This window comes from Bos mutus, chromosome 26 (assembly GCF_027580195.1).
Source record: "Bos mutus isolate GX-2022 chromosome 26, NWIPB_WYAK_1.1, whole genome shotgun sequence".
Taxonomy (NCBI): Eukaryota; Metazoa; Chordata; class Mammalia; order Artiodactyla; family Bovidae; genus Bos; species Bos mutus.
Genome location: NC_091642.1, coordinates 40,140,800 through 40,163,952, shown reverse-complemented (window position 1 = coordinate 40,163,952; position 23,153 = coordinate 40,140,800). Strand labels below are relative to the sequence as shown.

The 23,153-nt window shown below is 42.2% G+C and overlaps 1 protein-coding gene across 7 annotated transcripts in view; it reads right to left on the bottom strand.

Moving 5' to 3' along the window:
- SLC16A12 (solute carrier family 16 member 12) overlaps window positions 1–23,153 on the bottom strand; it is a 99,933-nt gene that overhangs the window by 61,079 nt on the left and 15,701 nt on the right. For 4 of the 7 annotated variants that reach the window (XM_070363430.1, XM_070363431.1, XM_070363424.1 and 1 more), the window contains exon 2: window positions 9,336–9,406. The exons of the other annotated variants lie outside the window; for them this stretch is intronic. The gene's annotated coding sequence lies outside the window, so the exon portion shown is untranslated. The remainder of the gene's footprint in view (window positions 1–9,335; window positions 9,407–23,153) is intronic. 7 annotated transcript variants of the gene reach the window in all.

Below are 23,153 nucleotides of genomic sequence, written 5' to 3'. Positions count from 1 at the left end.
ACCCAGGAAAGAGAAGGAGTGAGATAAATACATATTTCTGAAACTGTGTAAACATTTGAATCAGCCCTAACTAAATCCCACCCTTGGAGCTCTCTGTTCAGTGAATAAATGAATTAGTTTTTGCTTATAGTCACATTGACTTTTATTTCTATTATTTGCACCCAAGCTCCTGATTAGTTTTTTGATGTCAAATTCATCTTTTCAATTCCTCAGCTTGGCTCCCCATCCCATATAGTTGTACTGTACTGTGTAGCTGTGCTGTGCTTAGTCTCTCAGCCCTGTCCAACTCTTTGCGACCCCATGGACTGTAGCCCACCAGGCTCCATTGTACGTGGAATTCTCCAGGCAAGAATACTAGAGTAGGTTGCCATGCCCTCCTCCAGGGGATCTTCCCAATCCAGGGATTGACCCCAGGTCTTCCGTGTTGCAGGCAGGTTCTTTACTGTCTGAGCCACCAGGGAAGCACCACCAATGTTTTATAGGCTTAAACACTCAAATAATCAGATAAGCCAGCAATCATCAGAACCAGGAGGTTCAGAAGAATGAGTCTGTAACATACAGCAGATATTTTAAATGCAGGGTTCTCACTAAAGTAATTTTGTCAAAACAGACTAGTACCAATCAATCCATTTCCCCTAATGCTAAAAGTTTTGGATGCCTGGGAAATTGAAGCATTGAGAGCTACAGAAATACAGTAGAAATAAAAAAATCCAAGTAACTATATTGGCTCCATTCCTGTTAGCAAACAAATTCAATCATCCACACACTATTTTTTCTTTTCTTAAAGAACTGTTAACAGCAATGTTTGGGATCAGGTTTTTCAATTATATAATATGAAAGTCTGCCAGAATTATTACATAAAGCAAATATTTTAAATCTGACAATGAAACCAATCAGTCAAGGATCAAAGAGGACATATATAGCTAGTTCATTAACAAAAACATATGTTCTATCTCACACTGTTGATAGGATATTAGTTGGTTCGATTTTTTTGGAGTGATATTTTGCAGCATCTAGCAAAAGTTTAAATGAACTTAAATTCTGACCCAGTACTTCTACATTTATTTAGGAATCTGTCATATAGTAACACTCCCCTAAATGCTCTAGTATATTTGGATAAAGGTGCATTAGCACAACTTGTAACTACAAACACACTGGAAGTAGTTTCTATTTGCAGGGAATCAGCTGGATAAATTGTGGTACATTCAGACTCCAATTTACTACAGATTGAATATAAATGTTTATCTTTGCTCTCTCCTAAAATGCCACTGATGGTAAAGGCATAAAAAACAGAAACAAGTCACAAAGATAAAGTGAACAGGAGAGATGACGACAGCAGATAAGAAATGTGAACCAAACACTGGAAGCTGGGAAATAAATGAACAGATGGTATAGGACTTAGCCAGAGAACGCTGAAACCTAAGCCAGCAGGGAAGGAATACAATAAGGAGTCAGCCAATTGCAGAATCACAGGAAGAGTCAGAAATGGAGGAACAGAGGATTTCTTAAAGGCAGCAAATGTGGTTAAAAACAAGATAGACAGAAAGTCTTTAAAAGTTCTCCTCCTCCCCACCCACCCCAGAATCAATGTCATTTGCAACAACACGGACGGACCTAGAGACCATTACAACTGAAGCAAGTCTGCTGCTGCTGCTAAGTCTCGTCAGTCGTGTCCAACTCTGCGCCAGCCCACCAGGCTCCCCCGTCCCTGGGATTCTCCAGGCAAGAACACTGGAGTGGGTTGCCATTTCCTTCTCCAATGCATGAAAGTGAAAAGTGAAAGTGAAGTCGCTCAGTCGTGTCCGACTCTTAGCGACCCCATGGACTGCAGCCCACCAGGCTCCTCCGTCCATGGGATTTTCCAGGCAAGAGTACTGGAGTAGGGTGCTATAAGTCAGACAAAGACAAATAACCATAAGATATCACATATATGTGGAATCTGAAATACAGAAATAAAGCTGTCTACAGAAGAGAAACAGATTCACGGGATGTCAAGGTGGAGAGGGTTACGACAGGGATAGATTGGGAGTTTGAGATTAGCAAATGCAAACTATTTTATAAATAGGATAGATAAGCAACAAGATTCTATTGTACAGCACAGGCAACTATACTCAGTATCCTGTGACACATCTTAGTGGAAAATAATATGAAAAAGAATACATATATGTGTATATTTTATATATATATATATATAACCGAATCACTTTGCAATACAGCAGAAATTTTAATATAACATTGTAAATCAACTATATACTTCAATCTCTGGAGTAGGAAATGGCAATCCACTCCAGCATTCTGCCTAGGAAATCCCATGGACAGAGGAGCCTGATGGGCTATAGTCCATGGGGCAGAAAGAGTCAGACACAACTGAGCATGCACACTGATACTTCAATAAAACTTTCTTTAAAAGTTCTCCCCCTCACACCATGAGAAAATTGGTCTCCCCTTCTCTGGAGAAAAAAATGGTGTTTACTCTGGAAACACTGCACACTATGATATTGGAAACTGCAGATACAGTTGGGGGTGAAGGGGGAAGGTGAAGCCCAATACGACAACACACAGGTTAAATGAAAACCATACTGAAAGGTGAAACACTCTGTCCCAAAACCTGTGCTTCATTTAACTCCCAGAACACCACCAGCCAAACTTCTAATATCGGGGCAAAAGACTGAGATATATCTTTGGAGAAACTGACCACACTGAGAGCGAAGGTACTAATTTGGGAGATGCAGGAACTACATTCTACAATACTGCTGGACCCAGAGCCCCTCTTCACAATGCGGCTTGCCAGTTCACCGATTCTTCCACCCAATCAGCTTTCTAGCACCTCATTCTTGAATGAATAGACAACCACAGATCACAGATAATGAAAGCCTCTAGTATAAGCTAGGATAGAGGGAAATCAGGAGGGGGATGGAAAAGTCAACTCAGAGGAAACAAGGATCATGACAGTTGAGGGCATGAAAGAAAAGGAAAGGTCAGGAAAGAATTAAAAAGAAAACACACAACTTTTGTTAGTATCTTCAAAAAGTTAAAGAAAACAGTGTAAAAATGAAGCATGAAATGGTAGGCTATGAAAAGAACCAAAAAAGAACTCTTGGAATTAAGATATGACTCTTGGAATTAAAAAGTTTATGGAAGGACTGGAAGATAAAGTTGCAGAAATACCCCAGAAAGTAGACAAAACACAAAGATAGAGAATACTAGAGAGAAAGAATAAGAAAATTACATTGGTCCAGAAAATTAAATAGTCAAATAATAGGTGTCCCCGTAACAGAGGAAACAGGAGGAAATACGTGATGAAAAACACTATAAAAACATGTCCCACATTTGAGTATCCAACAAAGTTAATGAAAATCCTCACAGCTCCCAATCTCACACCATTTACAAAAGTCAATTCAACAACATATGAAAGGCAAAATGATTAAGCTTTAAGAATATAATACCTTCATGAGTTGGAGGTAAGGACAGAATGCTAGAACAGAGCTCAAGGAGCCTTAAGCATGAAGGGAAGACACTGATTCATTTAACTGCATTAAAATTTATAAATCAGAAGATATGATTAAAGAGTTAAAAGACAAAACAGAAAACAGAATATATCTGCAACAGATATAACCCACAAAGGGTTTATATCAAGAATATAAAAGAAATTCCTATTAATCAATATGATTAAAAGGACAATACAATAGAAAATGGACTTGCACAGACAATCCACACAAATAGAAATCCAATGGCCAGTGAATATATGAAAAGATGCTCAACATTATCTGCAGTGAAACATACAAATTAAAACACGAGATAAATGTGAGCCCTAATGTAAGCTATGAACTTTGGTAAATTGCTTCAGTCGTGTTCAACTCTTTGCAATGCTTTGGACTGTAACCTGCCAGGCTCCCCTGTCCTTAGGATTCTCCAGGCATGAATACTGGACTGGATTGCCGTTTCTTTCTCCAGGGGATCTTCCTCACCCAGTAATCATAATCATAATAATAACATATCAATACTGGTTCATCAACTGTATTGAATATACCACATCAATGCAAGATGTTAATAAAAGGGGAAAACATGTGGGGCCAGAGAAAGAGTATATGGAAACTCTGTATTTTCTCTTCAATTTTTTATAAACCTAAAACTGCTCTAAGAAAGTCTATTAATTAAACACACACACACACACACAAATGAGATACCAACATACATGCACCACACTGACAAAAAATTTTAAAAGGCTGGTGATCTCAAGTGTTGGCAAGGATGTAGAGCAATGAGAACTCTCACTTACTATTAGTGGAAGTGTAAATGGATACAAATATTTTGGAAAACCACTTGGCACTATCTAATAAAGTTAAAGACAGGATTTCCACATGACCTCTCCTAAGTGTGTATCAATAGAAATGCATATACAAATGTATGAGAGCATGTGTAGGAGAGTGTTTATGCAGCCATCTTTTGTGAAAACCCCAAACTGGAAAAGTCCAAATGTCTATTAATATCAGTAACTGGAACAAAGGAAAACCAAGTTGCAATGAAACATGCACCCATACAGATGAATCTCAGAAACTTAATAATAAGTGAAAGAAACAAGTCCCCAAATACTATGCACAGTGGTATTTCATCCTCATGAATTTCACAAAATTAAAACTAAATTGTATTATTTAGAGATGTACACAAAAATGATAAACATATAAAGAAAAACAAGGAAGTGAATTCCACAAAACATAAGACAGTGGCTACCTAGCTGGGGGAAGGAAATGTGATCAAAGAGATTCAGCACACAAGAAGTGGGGCTGAAGGGGGAGTATCTTCTAAGATATTTGCAAAGTTCTATTTCTTAATCTCGTGGAGTTAGAAAAGGAAAAAATAAAAAAGAGCAAAACACGGAAAATTTAACTAGTCCCTCTGGTTTTGTAACTAGTGGTTGCTTGCATTCTCCATATCAGTCATTCTCATCGCAGCCACATTAGAAGACCAGTAAGCAGTTTTGAAATTAAAAGATGCTTACTCCTTGGAATCAAAGCTATGACCAACCTAGACAGCATATTAAAAAGCAGAGGCATTACGTTGTCAACAAAGGTCCGTCTAGTCAAGGCTATGGTTCTTCCAATAGTCACGTATGGATGTGAGAGTTGGACTATAAAGAAAGCTGAGAGCCGAAGAATTGACACTTTTGAACTGTGGTGTTGCAGAAGACTCTTGAGAGTCCCTTGGACTGCAAAGAGATCCAACCAGTCCATCCTAAAGGAGATCAGTCCTGGGTGTTCACTGGAAGGACTGATGTTGAAGCTGAAACTCCAATACTTTGGCCACCTCATGCAAAGAGCTGACTCATTTGAAAAGATCCTGATGCTGGGAAAGATTGAGGGCAGGAGGAGAAGGGGATGATAGAGGATGAGATAGACGGTTGTATGGCATCACCGACTCAATGGACATGAGTTTGGGTGAACTCTGGGAGTTGGTGATGGACAGGGAGGCCTGGCGTGCTGTGGTTCATGGGGTCACAGAGTCAGACACGACTGAGCGACTGGACTGAACTGAACTGAACTGAAGCAAAGTTCTAGGGCCAGAAGAGACTAGCTCCCTCAAACTTTCATAGAACTCTGTGAACTGTTCCACTCTCCACCTTCATAAAGGGTTCTTAGGAGAGCTGTCTGGTTGAACCAGCGTCGTAAAGTGAGGGTAGTTGGCAACAATGTGGGGGGTACCAATAAGACTGACCGTTAAACTTTTTGTTAAAAGCAAAAATGAAATGAAGCAAGACCCTATGGTCTTTGCCCTCCACATCCTCCATCTGCCTTTTGTCTGTGGAAAAACTTATGCCAAAGAATAAGTTTAATCAAAGTGAGAAAATGTAGAACAAAAGAAAACAATCAAAGGAGACCAAATAATAATAGTTCAGTCATCAAGCAAAGTCAAGGACCTTTAGTTTCTCCTCAAGGGCTAAAGATAATATTCTGAGCCATATCCTGTGAGCTGCCCTGTAGATACTACAATGCTCACCATGTGGAAGAAGTTAACTGCATGATGACCAGACTGCAGCCATAAATAGGCTGCTACAGTTCTGAGAACTGGCCTCAAAAAAATGGAAACAAACCAACCCTGGAACTGAAGACTAACTTTACCCAAAACAATCAAAATGACGCTGGATTAGACCACCGATGATCTATTTCAAAATGACTGTCAGAGCTGACGGTGCTGCTTCTGCATGTAGCCCTCTCCCTGTGGCTCTCACGGCTTTTGCCCACTGGTTGTCAGTGGGGTGGAGGGAATCGGCTTTTCGACTGAAGTCGGCCCTCCTCCCCGATTGCCGGATTCCAAAATACGGCAAACTCTCCTTTCCACCAACCTGGCCTCTCTATTGGCTCTTGAGCAGCAGTTGGACTCCATTTTCAGTTCCAAAAGGATATGATCAATTCTAAGCAAAAATTTTCTTAGTGATTTAAGTATTTATTATTCAAGTGGCAAGAAATTTAAGAGCTATCTTTAACCTGATTGGTGGCATTAAGATATTGAGAGGAGAAAAAAAGAGTTGGATTAAGGATGGATAAATAGGCAAAAGGAATAAAATATTATAAATAAGTAACATAAATAACATAAAATACAAGAGAACATGCACTCTGCATAAATCCACTTTGATACTGTATCAGAAACTAGGGGTTATAATCAATCCATTATAAAGAAAAAAGTGTTCTGGAGCAAAAAAAAAAAAAAGTATAAATTACAATTATTCTCACCACCACTACCAGAACATTAAATAATGTTTCTGATTGGTTCTTACCTCTGTAATGACGGTAACTCTCAGGACTAAGAAAATTTAGAGGACCGTGTTTTACTTCCCTACTTCCTCACTCAATGAGAATGGGTCACTCTCTCAAGAAAGCTGCATTCACAGTGGCATAGTTTAGTGCTAAGTTGCTTCAGTCATGTCCAACTTTGTGCGACCCATGGATTATAGCCCACCAGGCTCCCCTGTCCATGGGATTCTCCAAGCAAGAATACTGGAGTGGGTTGCTATGCCCCTCTTCAGGGGATCTTCCAGATCCAGGGATGGAACTCTTATCTCTTCTGTCTCCTGCATTGGCAGGTGGCTTCTTTATCACTAGCACCACCTAGGAAGCATAGAGTTGCATACAGTAAACCATATAATGCCTCCTTGCCCCACTTATCCACATTCTTATGCCACTGGATACAGGAAAATCCCACATAGGCCCACTCTCTGAACCCACCCCTCATTCACTTTCTCTGGAGTTTGAATTCTGGAAGGGAAGCCAGTTCATCAATGTTAAACTGAATCAAGACACATGTAGAAGACAAAAACCACAGATCAATAGAGTTCTAAGGAGACCCTAGGAGTCACTAGATCAGGCATGCATGATCAACTGGCATCCATGGGCTACATACAGTCTCCCAATATGACCTGTTTGACCCTCATGCTGATTTTTTAGAAATTAGAACCAGTTTCCAATACTTAAGAACCAGACAATTCTACAACGATCCAGATTTCTTGCTTTGCTTTAAAAATCTGGAGATTCTAACCACTCTGTGTCCCAAAACTTATGACATGACATGATCAGCCCCTGATGTAGCTCAAGATCCTCATTTTTCAGAATGGAAAAGCTGATGCTCAACAAAGGGAATTCACAGATATCACACAGTAAGTTAGAACCATTAATGAGATGAGAACAGAGGCTATCGGGCTCTTGACTACATAACCCTGGAGACAACCCTGGAGACGTCAGCCAACTTGCCAACACATCGTCCCTAACGCTCGGACCTGTCTAGTCATATAAGCCACAGAGCAATGTCTTGACGAGGAGCCTGGTCCACCTGCAAGGAGCTCAGGGATTCAGAAAGCTGAGAAAAGCATGGTTCTAAGCTTACCTTTCTACTTGCTGGACAGGAAGTAAACTCCTTTCATGGTTGCAGCTGCATGTCAGGGAGGCTGAGCACCAAATCCCCAGGAGGTTCTGATACTTTGTGAGCTGGGGAGGGAGGGGAACTGAGCGAGAGGAGGCCTGTGCGCCTCTACCTCCAGTCTGCACTTTAGTTAAAGTACACACTCTGTGTCTGTTCAGAATTGCCCTGTTTGGCCATGTGCCATGTTGATAAACATTTTCTCCGGATTTCCTGACTCCTCATCTAGCACACATCCTACTATATGCTATTGCTATCCTGCGTGCAGCTACTGATTTAAGGATTAGACCGGGATAAACATCAGAAAGAGATTAAAAAAAAAAAATGATTTCATTAAGAGAATGTTTCTCTGAAAGAAGACACTTTCTAATCAGATGTAAAGTAACTTTTTCCTATGGAGGTCAGAATTATATTTTACGTATGTATGTGAACTATGTAATTACTCCCCCCAAATCCTAAATTTATAAAGGCACAAAGCCTACGTAAGATAAAACTAAAAGTACAATTTTCATTTTATCTACTTCTGTACTATTTGAAAATTTAACAGGAAACAAGTATTACTGTTATACCCAATAAAAATACAGTAACATTTCTAGTTCGACTGAGATTAATTACATTAGCTATGATCTCTAATTTATATACCATTGGCTGAAGTATAATTACTGACAAGGGAAGTTGTTCCAGATATATTAGTTACGTGAACAAATTAAGTTGCAAAACTGTGTACCATCTACCACGTTTTTATCAAATATATAATACGTAAAATATCTACAAAACATCTGAACATTTTATTTTTAAAGGATAAGATATAAAAAGGAAAGACTAAGACAAAGGTACAAAATAAAATGAGGGAGAATATTAACACAGATAAAATCAATCCACTTCCTATAGGGAGGTCACAAAAGTTGGCCTTAAAATTTCTAGACATAGACAATAAAGGAAAACTAGCCTGAAGCTGAAGCTCCAATACTTTGGCTACCTGACGCAAACAGCTGACTCATTAGAAAAGACCGTGACGCTGGGAAAGATGGAAGGCAGGAGGAGAAGGGGACAACAGAGGATGAGATGGTCGGATGGCATCACCAACTCAATGGACACGAGTTTGAGCAAGCTCCAGAAGATGGTGAAGGACAAGGAAGCCTGGCATTCTGCAGTCCATGGGGTCACAAAGTGTCGGACGCAACTAATCGACTAAACAATAGCCAGATACGTGATCTGTAATGTCCACAAGGTAATGATAAACCAACTAGACTAAAGCCATACAAGTTTTCCTAACAGTAATAATAGTGACGCTTACATAGTGTTTATTGCATGCCTGGGAGTCATTCATTTAATCTTCTCTATGATGACCAAAGGGAGTGCAAAAACTACTAGCCCATTGTAAAGATGGGGAAACAGAGGCACACAGAAATTAATACATGACTTACCAAAGGTCACACAGGTGTTTAAATCCTGCCTGGAGTGCAGGCTCCAGAGTCTCCACAAATTCAATTTGAGGCTGAAATTCAGACAGAGTGACTTTTAACCACTGCAGGATCTCTTCCATCCCTCACAGGAAAAACTATGTTGTAAGACTAACATTCTCAAGATCAGTCTTACAGGAGGCACCGTGACACATTTTGGAAGGCTTTTCATTTTTTATTTAATTATTATTTTGCCATGCTACATAGCATGTGAGAAATCTTAGTTCCCCAACCAGGGATCAAACCCATGTCCCCTACAATGGAAGTTCGGAGTCCTACTCCCTGGACCGCCAGGCAAGTCCCTTGGAGGGCTTTTTAGATGGGACTGTACCTGTATAGCAATGGCACCCCACTCCAGTACTCTTGCCTGGAAAATCCCATGGATGGAGGAGCCTAGAAGGCTGCAGTCCATGGGGTCGCTGAGGGTTGGACAGGACTGAGCAACTTCACTTTCACTTTTCACTTTCCTGCATTGGAGAAGGAAATGGCAACCCACTCCAGGGTTCTTGCCTGGAGAATCCCAGGGACGGGGGAGCCTGGTGGGCTGCTGACTATGGGGTCACACAGAGTTGGACACGACTGAAGAGACTTAGCAGTAGCAGCAGCATACATGCATAACTGAATGGAAGGCAGCACCCTTTATCAGACCAACCCCCGTCCCACCCCCGGCCCCCTCCCACCACCCCCCACCCCCGCTGCCACTTCTTAAACTCTCCAGCGGTTTTCTCCATTGGCCTGAGAATACCACCGACCCTCCTTACAACACACAAGGCCTTGAAGGATCCCCTTTAAAGCTTCACTTGTCACCTCTTGCCACTCTTCCCCTCAGTCTTGCTAAAGCAGCTTCCCACGTCTTCTTTCTCTGAACATGCTAAACTCGTGTTTGCCTCTGGGCCTTTGCAACTGCTCTTTCTTGCCTGGAATCCCTTTCCACCCCCATGGTCTTTAAAAGGTGGTCTCTTCTTGTCATTCAGATCTCAGGTCAAATGTCTCTTTCTAAGAGAGCCCTTCCCCACCGTAACAATGCATGACCTCCCTTGTCCCCCACCTCTAGTAACTCTATTAAATCAGGCTCTTTCATCTTCTTCATAGCACATTTATCACTCTTGGAAGCTGTTGCATTCAGTAATTTTTTTATTGTTTGTCTTCACTACAAAGCCATAAGCTCTATGAACAGGGGTAAATCTTGCCTATCTTATCCACTGCTGGATTTCCAGCACCTAGAACATGCTAATATATAACAGGTCCCCAGTAAATATTTATTGAGATTAAAAAATGAGTGAAGTCAAGGTGATCCTTACTGTGCTGCTTCTCATTTCAGTTATCTAGGCTGGCTATTCACACGGCCCAGATCCTTAACTGTTTGAAAGCATTGCTTCAGTGAGGACAGTGTAGGGAATATATGGCCTGCACAACCACCATTTGATGCTGGAATTCAGGCAGGATTGGTGCCCCCCCAAGTATTCCGGTCCAGCTGCAAACAAAAGGCCACCGCGGCATTCACCAGCTGGTGGGCAACGCTCCCGAGCAGAATTCAGCTGCTTGCCCAGGAGTTTGCATTTCAGAGCCGTGCACTGGACGGTTATCAAACATGTGTCAAGTGCCTGGAGCCCTTGGGAAAACAGAAGCAAAGAAACATCAATCATCTTGGCCGTACATCTGCCGAGCCTCGATACAGTTAATACCACTTCTTCAAGGAGCATGTATTTAAGTTTCCAGCTGCCACATCACGTTGGCTGCTACAGATCTAGGCCAACACAATGCTTATAAATACTGATTTGGCAGAGGACCAAGAATTCCCCACCTTTGTATCAACTAGGCTTCCATCGGTCCGAAGAAGCTGGACAGTGTTGGCACTCAGCTTTCTCTTATCTCTTCATCAACGATTAAAAAGATGAGAAGCAATGGAGGAGCAAAGCTTGTAGGAAACGTGTGCTCTAACCAAGATCAAAACCACAAGCTGAGGTCAGGGAAGGAGTTCCTATTCGGTAAGAAGAAACTTGTCAAATAGACACATACTTAATTTATTTCTCTCCGGTGAACATTCTCAAAGCAGCCCATGTCATTCAAAACAGTAGGCATTAAGGAAGATAACGCAGCGCTCCCTATAACAAATCTTATTAAATGATAATCCATCAAATGATGTGTTTCTCACATAACTGGCTTCTACCTTTTTTTTTTTAATATTATTTTCCCTTGACATTAAATGTGCTCATGTGCCTCTGCTGCTGCTGCTAAGTTGCTTCAGTCGTGTCTGACTCTGTGCGACCCTATGGACAGCAGCCCACCAGGCTCCTCCATCCCTGGGATTCTCCAGGCAAGAATACTGGAGTGGGTTGCCATTTCCTTCTCCAATGCATGCATGCATGCTAAGTTGCTTCAGTCGTGTCCGACTCTGTGCGACGCTATGGACAGCAGCCCACTAGGCTCCTCTGTCCACAGGATTCTCTAGGCAAGAATACTGGAGTGGGCTGCCATTTCCTTCTCCACATGTGCCTCAGTTATATCCTACTCTTTGAGGCCCCATGGACTGTAGCCCACCAGGCTATCTGTCCATGGAATTTTTCAGGCAAGAATACTAGAGTAGGTTGCCATTTTCTCCTCCAAGGGATCTTCCCAACCCAGGTATCAGAACATTGTCTCTTGCATTGCAGATGGATTCTTTACCACCGAACCGCTGAGAAATCCCCTTGACATTAGCAATATCTTCCTAAAGTGGTAGGTCTTTGACTAGCCTCATTACATACACATAGCCTTGTTTTATTTGAAAAGGTGGTCAAAATGTGCTTTGGCAAAGAAGAAAACTCACAAACAATTAATGTAGTGCTAATCCATAGCTGTACCCTAATTCCACTTAGAATTATAAAAAGGTCCCTGTAAAATCACACTAACTTGTAAAGAACCTCTCTTCCTGGCTCTGTGTCTTCTCTGAGTGGAAGCACAGAGGGATGAAGTAGATGAAATATGAGGTGATTTCACGTCCAGGAGGGTAGAGAAGGGAGCCCTTGAGTACCCAGTAAGCGCCTTGAGTATGTGGATTTCTAGATGTGCATAAAGAAAGAGATGCAAATAGGTGAGTCAGGGGCAGTGACCTGAAAAATGCCATGGGGCCAGGTGGGTCAGGAGAGGCGGGGGTGTGCAGTCATTGGCCAGATGGAGAAGAGATTGGGAGGAAGGGGCTCGCAGGGGAGTCTGCAATTGTCCCCATATGATTTAGACTACTAAAGCCACACTGAGCTGGTGCTTCAGTGATGGACAGGAATGGCAGCCCTCAGAAAAGGCTCTGGAGGAAGGCAAGTCACATGTCTATAGGCTAGAAAGGGGCAAGGGGTCTGCTTATCTTTTGAGAAGTTTCGGAGAAGACAAAGCACAAGAAATGTTGAGATGAACAGAGATGTCTTATCCAGATGTAATGATTAAGAAGTGAAATCACTCTTGTGCCTCTGGGATATACAATCTGTCCTCAGCTTCACCTCCTTCCAGCTCTACAAGGCCCAAATTTAGTCATCAGATCTTACCACTCTTTCTCGTAGCCACACAAAACCAGCACAAGTCCTAACAGCCCAAGTTAAGACCATTGCAACTGTCTCTCTGACTCTGCTTCAAATTCTTCAAACAAGGCAGCCAGAATTATCATGTCAAGAGAAAACAAACCAAAAAAAAAAAAAAAAAGGTTCCTCAGACCAGAAAAAGCTCCCTTAAAAGGTCACTGATAACTGATTAAACCAGTCAATCACTTGTAAAGATGCCCTTAACTAGTGCCTTTCCTTATCACCTATTCCCTGGCTCATCACTCTATCTCTAAAAACAAAACATACTCTCTCTCACATATATTATTGTAAACTGAACAGGCCTTATTTTCATAAACGTAATTTTCTCCATGTAAGGATTTCTTTCAACTCTTTCTGAATTGATTCCTATGCAATCTTTACGGCCTTCTAAGCTGACGAAGGCACTTGCTATGAGCCTTAAAACTCTTTGGAAAATTACAAAATACATAATTTCACAGACGAGGAAATAAAGAAGCCTTCCCTTTCATTTGCAATCAACCAAGATGACCAGTCATAACCCTGGTGAGTAAACACACCGAAAAAGGAGATTTCTTCGTGCTAAAAATCCAAATGGGGGAGGAAGACGCACTTGGGCACCAGAAAGCCACCTGCCGAGGCCTAGTGACAGCCGTGCTCTGCTGTGCTTAGTCACTCAGTCGAGTCCAACTCTTGCGCCCACATGGACTGTAGCCCGCCAGGCTTGTCTGTCCATGGGGATTTTTCAGGCAAGAATACTGGAATGGGTTGCCGTGCCCTCCTCCATGGTATTTTCCCAACCCAGGGAGACCCTGGTCTCCCGCACTGCAGGCAGATTCTTCACCATCTGAGCCATCAGGGAAGCCCATGAATACTGGAGTGAGTAGCCTATCCCTTCACCAGGGGATCTTGCCGACCCAGGAATCAAACCAGGGTCTCTGGCATTGCAGGCAGATTCTTTACTAGCTGAGTTACCAGGGAAGCCCCAGTGACAGCAGGCTCTGTAGTCTAATCTGCTGCCAAGAAGCCCTGTTTCTGCTTCACTGAACAGAAGAACGTGTGGCAGCTGGGCCTCCAGCGCTGGAACATCTACGGATGGCCTCAACCCTTGCAAAGTGGCAACGTGACAGGGGCAGCACCGAGTCCAAAGTCAACAAGCATGAGGACTCACGTGAAGTCCGCACAGTCCAGGGTAAACAGGAGCTACTGTCACCTCTGAATTAAAACAGCTTGATTCTGAGTTTCAAGCATTTTTAATTATGTGCGTTATACACGCTAAATTGGGGAAAAGGAGAGAATAGAGAAAAAAGACAATAATAAAAAACATTTACATCCTGCCAACTAATAAGCACTGTTTTTATGTGGAATAAATTCTTTGAATTTTTTTAATATTATATATGTACGTAAATGGGCAGCTGTGCTGTGCTCAGTCGCTCAGTTGTGTCCAACTCTTTGCCATTCCGTGGACTGTAGCCCTCCAGACTGCTTTGTCCATGGAATACATCTTTTTTTAAAGCAAACCTGAGAATTCATACCCATTACCATGGTTACTATTAAAAAGAAAACCAAAAAAGTTAGCAAGGGTTAGTAAGGATGTGGAGAAGCTGAAACCCTTGTGTATTGCCGGTGGGAATGTAAAACAGTGCAGCAGCTATGAGAACCAGTGTGGCGTTTCCTCAAAGAGTCAAAAGTAGAATTATCATATGATCTGACAATTCCACTCCTGAGCACACACCTAAAAGAAACGAAAGCAGGAACTTGAACAGATATTTGTACATCCTTGTTCACAGCAGCATCATTCACAGCAGCCTAGGGATACAAAATGTGTAAGTGTCAGTCACTCACTAGTGTCCAACTCTTAGAGACCCCATGGACAACAGGCTCCTCTGACCATGGACATCTCCAGGCAATACCGGATGGGTAACCATTCCCTTCTCCTAAGAATCTTCCCAACCCAGGGCCTAAACTGGGGTCTCCCACAGTGCAGGCAGATTCTTTACTGTCTGAGCCACCAGGGAAGCCCCAGCCAAAAGACAGCAGCAACCCAAATATCCAGATGAATGGATAAACAAATACCAGAATACTCTTCAGCCTTAAAAAGAAACCTCTGACTCATGGTACATCACCGATGAACCTTGAAGACATTATATGAAGTGAAATAAGCCTGTCACAAAGCGGCAAACAAGGTATGATTGAATTTATGTGAGGTATCTAGAATGGTCCAATTCATAGACAAAACGAGAATGGCAGTTGCCAGGAGCCGGAGGAGGGAGAACGGGGAGTTATTGTTTAATGGGTATGGGGTTTCAGTTTGAGGTGATAAAAAATGTTCTGGAGACAGATGGTGATGATAGCTGCACAGCAATGTGGTGTACTTTAACATCAGAGAACTGTACTCTTGTTTACTGAAATATAGCTGATTTACAAAGTTGTGTTACTTTCACATGTACAGCAAAGTGATTCAGTTATATATATATATATTTCAGTCTTTAGAACTATACTCTTTTTTAATATATTTAATTGGAAGATAGTTGCTTTACAATACTGAGTTGGTTTCTGCCATACATCAACATGAATCAGCCACAGAACAAGACTCTTAAAAATGGCTGAAATGGTAAATTTTACATATTTTTTACCAAAATAAAGGATCATCCTATCTGTAATTTGCTCTTTTCACTTCATTTGATACCATGAGTGTTAATAAAGGTACTCTGTCTGAGCATGCAGACATGATTGCAAAGTATTTGACTGTATTAAAGTACCATAATGGGTTTCACCAGTCCTGTGTGTTGGACAGTTATTAGGTTGCCTCTGATTTCTCTCTTCCCAAAAGACGTTGAATGATTCAATCGTGAGACGTATCAGGTCACAGTACATTCCTGATGATCCTTCTTTGGGATTCATTCTGGTCTTTCACAAATACACTGTAAATCTTCCACATCAGTCAGCAAAATTTCCTCACTATTAAGAAATATTTATTAACTACTTGTCCCTGGTAATATATTAATCATTAATAACAAAGATAATGATTGATACTTAATTTAAAATATTTGTTAAGTACTTATCTGTTTTCACACTTACTGGAGGAAGATTAGCAACATTACTGACAGAACATGACACCCTGGGCAAGATTCAAAATATCTCACAAGAGACTGAGAAAGGCACTGGTCACTCAGAGGAAAGGCTGGCTGGACTATGGGTCAGCCAGACCACTGCCCACCGCCTGATCAACCCCACAGAAACCATTTAACCAGGAGTATGGGATAAAATGGGAGTTCTAAAGTAAAATTTTCAGAACAGACCCTATTTTTTTGTCAGTTGCCCAAAGGAGAAAGGGGCTTCCCAGGTAGCGCAGTGGTAAAGAATCCACCTACCAGTGCAGGAGATGCAAGAGACATGGGTTTGATCCCTGGGTCGGGAAGATCCCCTGGAGTAGGACATGGCAACCCACTCCAGTATTCTTGCCTGGAAAATTCCATGGACAGAGGAGCCTGGAAGGCTACAGTCATGGGGCCGCAAAGAGTCAGACACGATTGAGAACAAGGACACAAAGAAGGAAAAGCATAACTGGGGAAAGAGGAGCCAGACTCTAGACTGGTAAAGTTAAATACCCCTATGGAACACGGAAATGGACAGTCGAGAGGTTCTGTTGGATAAACTGGTCTAGAGGTCAGGAGAAAGATATGGTATCCAGCTCAAATGTGCACTTGGAAAAATCAGAGCACAGAGCTGGTCACTGAAATCTTTGAAAGCAGGGCTTTCAGACTTCTGTGGGCATCACCTGTTAATGTCAGAGTCCATTCTGCAGGTCTGGGAGAAGCCTGAAGCTTGCATTTCTGACAAGCTAGTGGGTGAAGGCCTATGGTGATGCTCAGACTATAAACTCAGGAATAAGGTGTCTTGAGGGTGGATAGAAAAGGAGACAAAGAGCAGGACTTCAAGGAACCCTGATGTTTAAGAGAAGATTAGGAGAAGAGGAGGCTGCAAGGAAATTGAGAAAGGAATGAGAAGTCCAAGAGAGTCTGGGATTACTGAGGTCAAAGAGGAAAGGAAGAGTATTGTAGCCCTGCTGATGGATCAGGTAAGACCTCAAGAAGAGGTACTTAGTCCACTTGGGCTATCACAACAAAACACCAACAGTGAACATTTATTCTCCCACAGTTCTGGAGTCTGCAAGTTCAAGATCAGGGTGCCAGCCTGCTCAGGTTCTAGTGAGAGCTCTCTGCCTGGCTCGCAGTCAGCCACCTTCTTGCTATGTGCTCACATGGCCTCTCCTTGGTGTGTGTATGGACAGAGAGATATTCCTCTGTCTCTACTTCTTGAAGTGAAGTGAAAGTCGCTCAGTCATGCCCAACTCTTTGCGACCCCATAGACTATACAGTCCATGGAATTCTCCAGGCCAGAATATTGGAGTGGGCAGCCGTTCCCTTCTCCAGGGGATCTTCCCAACCCAGGGATCGAACCCAGTTCTCCCGCACTGCAGGTGAATTATTTACTAGCTGAGCCACAAGGGAAGCCCAAGAATACTGGAGTGGGTAGCCTATCCCTTCTCCAGCGAGGAATCGAACCAGGGTCTCCTGCATTACAGGCGGATTCTTTATCAGCTCCGCTACCAGGGAAGCCCCTCTTCTTCTTACAAGGACACTAATCCAAAGTCCAATCATGGGCTCACCCTCATGATCTCACCTAAACCAAGTACCTCCCAAAGGCCTTACCTTCTAATACTATCACACTGGAGGTTAGGGCTTCAACGAGTGAATTGCAGGGGTGAGGGGAAGCAAGGAGGTGTACAAACACTGCACCCCTAACAGTGCTCACTGGACTTAGTCTGCTTGTGCTATCACAACAAAGCACCAACAGTAAACATTTATTCTCCCAATAAATGGGGTCTGCAAGTCCAAGATCACGGTGCCAGTCTGGTCGGATTCTAGTGATAGCTCTCTGCCTGACTTGCATCCCAGCTCCATGCAGCACCCTCAACATAGAAGAGAAGACAGGAGCTCCTGGGTGGGTACACCTGCCAAGAGGCTCTGGGAACAGAAATCCAGGCCACAAACATTCACATCCCTCACACCTGTTAATTTGCTAAAAGGATACTTGCCCTGGGCACTACCGCCTGAAGAGAACAGAGTCAGAGGGCTCAAATCCCTGCCAGCAGCCTGCATTCTCTGTCTCTAAAACTACCAATTTTGCCTCGCTTTTGCAGGCCCAGCAGAAGTTCCGTTTGTGAAAACTGAAGACAAGTGCAATTGCAAATGCTTCTTGTCCCCATATTACCACAAGAAGCTCAAAGAAAAGGCACATGGGCTCCCAGGTCCAAGCTCCCAGGTTTGTTATTCTAGTTGGTCACTCTGCAGAAAGCCCTGCAAGAGCCTCACTCCCTTGGAATGGCTTCCTGGGGAGTTCCACGCTCAGCTCATGGTTCTCTGGTCCCAGCCTTGGGATCCACTGACGAGGGCAGCCATAAACTGCACTTAGCCATTATGAGTTAACCTTGGAAAGTCATCACAGTCAATATGAGAGACGGGATCTCCCACAGTGCTTTATTCTCAATTAAAAGTAAAGTCAAATAAACCAGGAGCTGCCTTGTACAGCCAACAATATTTTATATTGCAGTTATTAGAAAAATTAAGACAACAGACCAAGCAGAATGCTAATAAGAAGCTGTCTCAACCTCCATTCCAACAATTCCAATAATCTCATTTATTTTTCCATTTATTTATTTATTCATTTATCCAGAAATATCGGCTATGTGAAAAAGGCCTAAAAGCTAACAACACCAAAATCTATGCAATTTATTCATAGAAACACATCAATGTGTCTGATTCACTTACTGTAGAGATAATTCTAACTGGTTTAGTTATCTGTTTTTCAAGGCAGCAACAAATTAGAATGTAAATTCCAGAGCAGGGATTTTTTAGGGTTTGTTCACTGATGTATCCCTAACACTGAGAACAGAACTCAAGTATCTAATGGATGGTGAGAGAGGGAACCTTTACATATTCTCCTCAATTTTATACCATATTATGTCACCACTCAGCTACTTCATATACTTGAGCCCCCAAAGACCTCTGATTCCGCAGACACTGGTTTCAGTGCCATGACAGAACACTGGCTTGTGAATGGACATTCTAAATATTAATAACTAATACAAATTCTAGTAGGAATAAAAATATTCCCTCTGTGATCTTGCTTCCACTGGTTATTTGCTTAGCCGCTTATTTTTCCCAGAAAAATAAATGTCTACTTTGTTTCTTTCAAGATTATAAACTCGTTCACACTAGTTATTGGGGTAAATAGGTTGAATTGAGCTGGAAAGGGAAATTTTATCTTGGTCTTCAACATTTGAAGGCTCTCCAAACTGAAATCCACCTGGAGAGAAACAGAGTCTTGCAAAAATTGATAAACAGAAGCCTCAGTTAAAGAATCAGGAGATGAGAAAGGGGAGCATTTAAGCCCTGTGATGATAACATAGTCCAGCCGGAAGAAGAAACACTTCTCTTCTTTCCCGGCAACAGCTCAGCCAACTAAAAGCCATGGACTCAGTGTTTACTCTAGCCCTCCCAACTTCATTTTCCTCTCCCCTGGCTGTGTAGAGACTTACACGTGGCTCACCATGGTGGCAGACCCCAAACTGCAATTCTCTACTGATCCTGAATAAATCCATCTTGGTGAGAGAACTATCTGGCAGTTTATTTGTCTTAGGTCAACTGTGTTTAATTGTATATAATCCCCTCTCATCACCTGGCATATCATAAGAACTAAGTGGCACCGTAATTACCCATTTGAAACATAGCACTTTTTTGGATTAACATTCTGATTAAGTTACAACAGTTTTGCGGCCAATCCGATATTTCCAATAATGGCCAGGAATCTACTAAATCCACGACATGCAAACAGCTCTTGCCAAGGTCTAATTCAAGAAAGATTCAAATGTTTAAGAGTCATTTTTTAAAAATTCAAAATGAAAATAGCTTATTGAATTCTATTGGAAGAATGGGGAGATTAAAAATGTACGTTCTCATAACCCAGAACACCAACTTTATTGAACAGGAGACTCACTACTTCTTTAATCAAGAAGTTCCTGTCTGGGCATCTCTAAGAAATAGCCCTGCAAGGGCAATTGGGTAGTTTTTCTGGTCTTTCATATTTATATATAACTCTACCATTCATGGGTTTCCCCAATGGCTCAGTGGTAAAAAAAAAAAAAAAAAAAATCCGCCTATCGTGCAGGAGATATAGTAGACAGTTTTGATCCTTGGGTCAGGAAGATGCCCCGGAGGAGAAAATGGCAACTCACTCCAGTATTCTTGCCTGAAAAATCCCATAGACAAGGAGCCTGGCAGGCTACAGTTTAAAGAGTCAGACATAACTGAGAATGAGCTACCATTCACAAAGTGGGTTATCAGGCATCACTCGTTCTCTAAACCACTCCTCAAGGGATTGATTCCCATGTTCCCACAATAACAGAAATTATAAGTTGCCCCACAGACTTAAAAACAACTTTTCAAGATGAAGGAAAAATTAAGAAACTCCCCGGATATTAAATATATTCATCTACTGCTAATCACGTCTTATTTCAGAAACATTAAAACAAGAAGCCCAAACAGTGTACCTTAGAAACCGAGACTAGAATCTTCTGATCTTCACGGGACTTGCCCAAAGCCACTCGATGATGTGACTAGGGCTAGCGCATCTTCATTTCTGTCGTGCAACAGTAGCCCTGGTACATACGGGCACTGGGAAACAGAGATGAGCAAACGTCCTCCCCACCTCTCACTGGCAGGGGCTCTGCTTTCTACTCGGGCAAGGCAGGACAGAGCAAGGCAGGAAGTCAGGGCAGCACAGATGACTCTCCTTCCCCAAAAGCACTGGCTCCCTGGACACTCAACTGCAGCTAAACCTGGGAGGATCCTGGTTCCCAGAGCCCAGCACCTCACTAGCCTCACCCAGGTAGGTCCTGGAGAGGACAATGCATTCCTGAGCCCCACCTCTGCCCTCTCGGCAGTTCTCACTGGAGACAGGCATGCCTGGCTCCTTTAGGTAATCTGTCCATGCAGAGAAGGTGGCCAGGGAGCATACCCACCAAACAGTTAGCTGTGTAGGCCTGTGCCAAGCGAGAAGCAGAGGTGGGGTGGGGAAGTAGTAGGCCCTTTATTCCCTTCTGCAAAGTCTGAATGATTTTAGAGGTAATTTTGAAAATGATAATCTGGAAAAAAGAAGCCAAGAGAAGCAAACACAAATTGTGCAATTTGGATATAGAAAGGTTTGGGTTGAAATCTGGGCTCTCCTATTGACTTGCTGGGTAACCAGGTCTCCATATTCTATCCACTTCACAGGGCTATTCCAAACAATGTAGAACCTCTCTGCCTCCCCTCTCCACCATCCTGGTCACACTGTGTGGTCAGTCTGTTAATCGGTTCCTCCAAGTGGTCCCACTCTTTGCTTTTTCCTATTATCACATATGGCATATTAGTGTTTAAAATTACCAGGGGAAATACACAGACAGAGAACACAATTTGTATCATATACACTCCACTCCCAACTATGATTTTTAAGAATCTGTTTAAATATAGTGGCAGTTCCTTCCTCTGACTTTCTGTTGCTACGTAGCTCTGTATCTTGTAGACAATGGGAAGACTTGGGGAGAAGTATTTTAGGAATTGTTGAAAGAATTACACGGGGTCATAGGAATGAGTCTTTCTACTTGCTCCTCAAAACCAATAACAACTATTTCATGTTCATATTGCACCAGCAAAAAAAAAAAAGAAACAGTATCTCTCACTTAATTTTTCCCATCAGTTTATTCACAGAATGTCTTAAGAGTATAGCAGAGGTCCCAGCATGAGGGCCAGAACCATGAATAAAAAGCAGATGTGCCTGAAAAATAGGCCTTTAGGGAGCCCATGTGCATGCAGATCAAGAAGTCTCAGGAGGTAATTCCCTGGCAGTCCAGTGGTTAAGATTCCCTGCTTCCACTGCAGGAGACACGAATTCAGTCCCTGGTTGGGGGAACTAAGATCCCACATGCCACGCAGTGTGGCCCAAAACAAGCAAAAACAACAGACCAAAATAAACAAGAAGCCTCACGAGCAGGAACTCACACTATGGACAGGATGAATCAAGATGCATAAGCTCAGTTTCTCTTCTGAACTTTACAACTAATGGGGAGGAATGGATGTGGGCTGAATTTCCTCAACATCCAGTACAAGTGGAGCCATGCAAGCACTATTTTTATGATAAGTGCAAAAGGGGCCTAGGGCAAAAGTACGTTATATTGTATCAGAAAAAACAGTTCAGATTTTCTGGAAATCTTTTATGGTCTTAGGCACTTATTATGAAATAGCAGAATGAAAAAACACATAATCCTCAAATAACACTACACACAAGTATGGCATTTTCATCACTCAAAAGCCTTCCATGAGTCAATCAAGTAACTCATAACAATCTCAAACTCCATCACCCGGCTATTCTCCTTCAAAGAAACTATCGTAAGGATATAAACCAAAATACTCCTCCAGGAAACGTTCACTCCACAACATTGTTCAGAGCAAGGCAATATGCAGCATTCGAACAAATGATGCCCCACACTCACTGACTTCATTACCTGCTAGATCTTTTGACCATGAAGCCTCCATACAATACAAATTCAGTCTTGACCTCTTCATAAGGCTCAGATGACACAATAGATACAAGAACCTGAGAAACCTTTGTAAACCCCTCTACTATTTCGAAGGCATAAATATGCAAAAAGCTTATACTTGGGAAAAGAAAGCAACAGCAGAAAGAAAAGCGTCACGTGTTCTAAAAGCACACATACACCCATGTTGTGCAAATCTCCAGAGCGGTGAGCCCTGAACTAGTGAGCCAAAGATGACGAGCGACAGGTAACCGAACAAAGGCCAAAGCAATGGATGCCCTGGCTGAAACCGAGCCCACAGCTGTTCACCGTCCCTACCTTGAGCTGTGCTGTTGCAATTTCTGCTTAACTGAAACCAGAAATAAAACGTTTTGTAGGATGCCTCGAGTTGCTTGGTATGTGGTTCATGAATAATAAAGAGCATGTGTTTAAGCCTGTAACATGCAAATGTCAGTAAATAAAAGTTGTTACTCTTGTTAATCATTATCGATGCCATTATTATTATTAAATAAATAATTATCATTTGTATAGCTCCTTAAAGTTTATATAAAATGTGGTCTGACAATGATCCTATAAGAGAAAAAGAGGCTCACAGAATTTGGTAATTTATTCAAG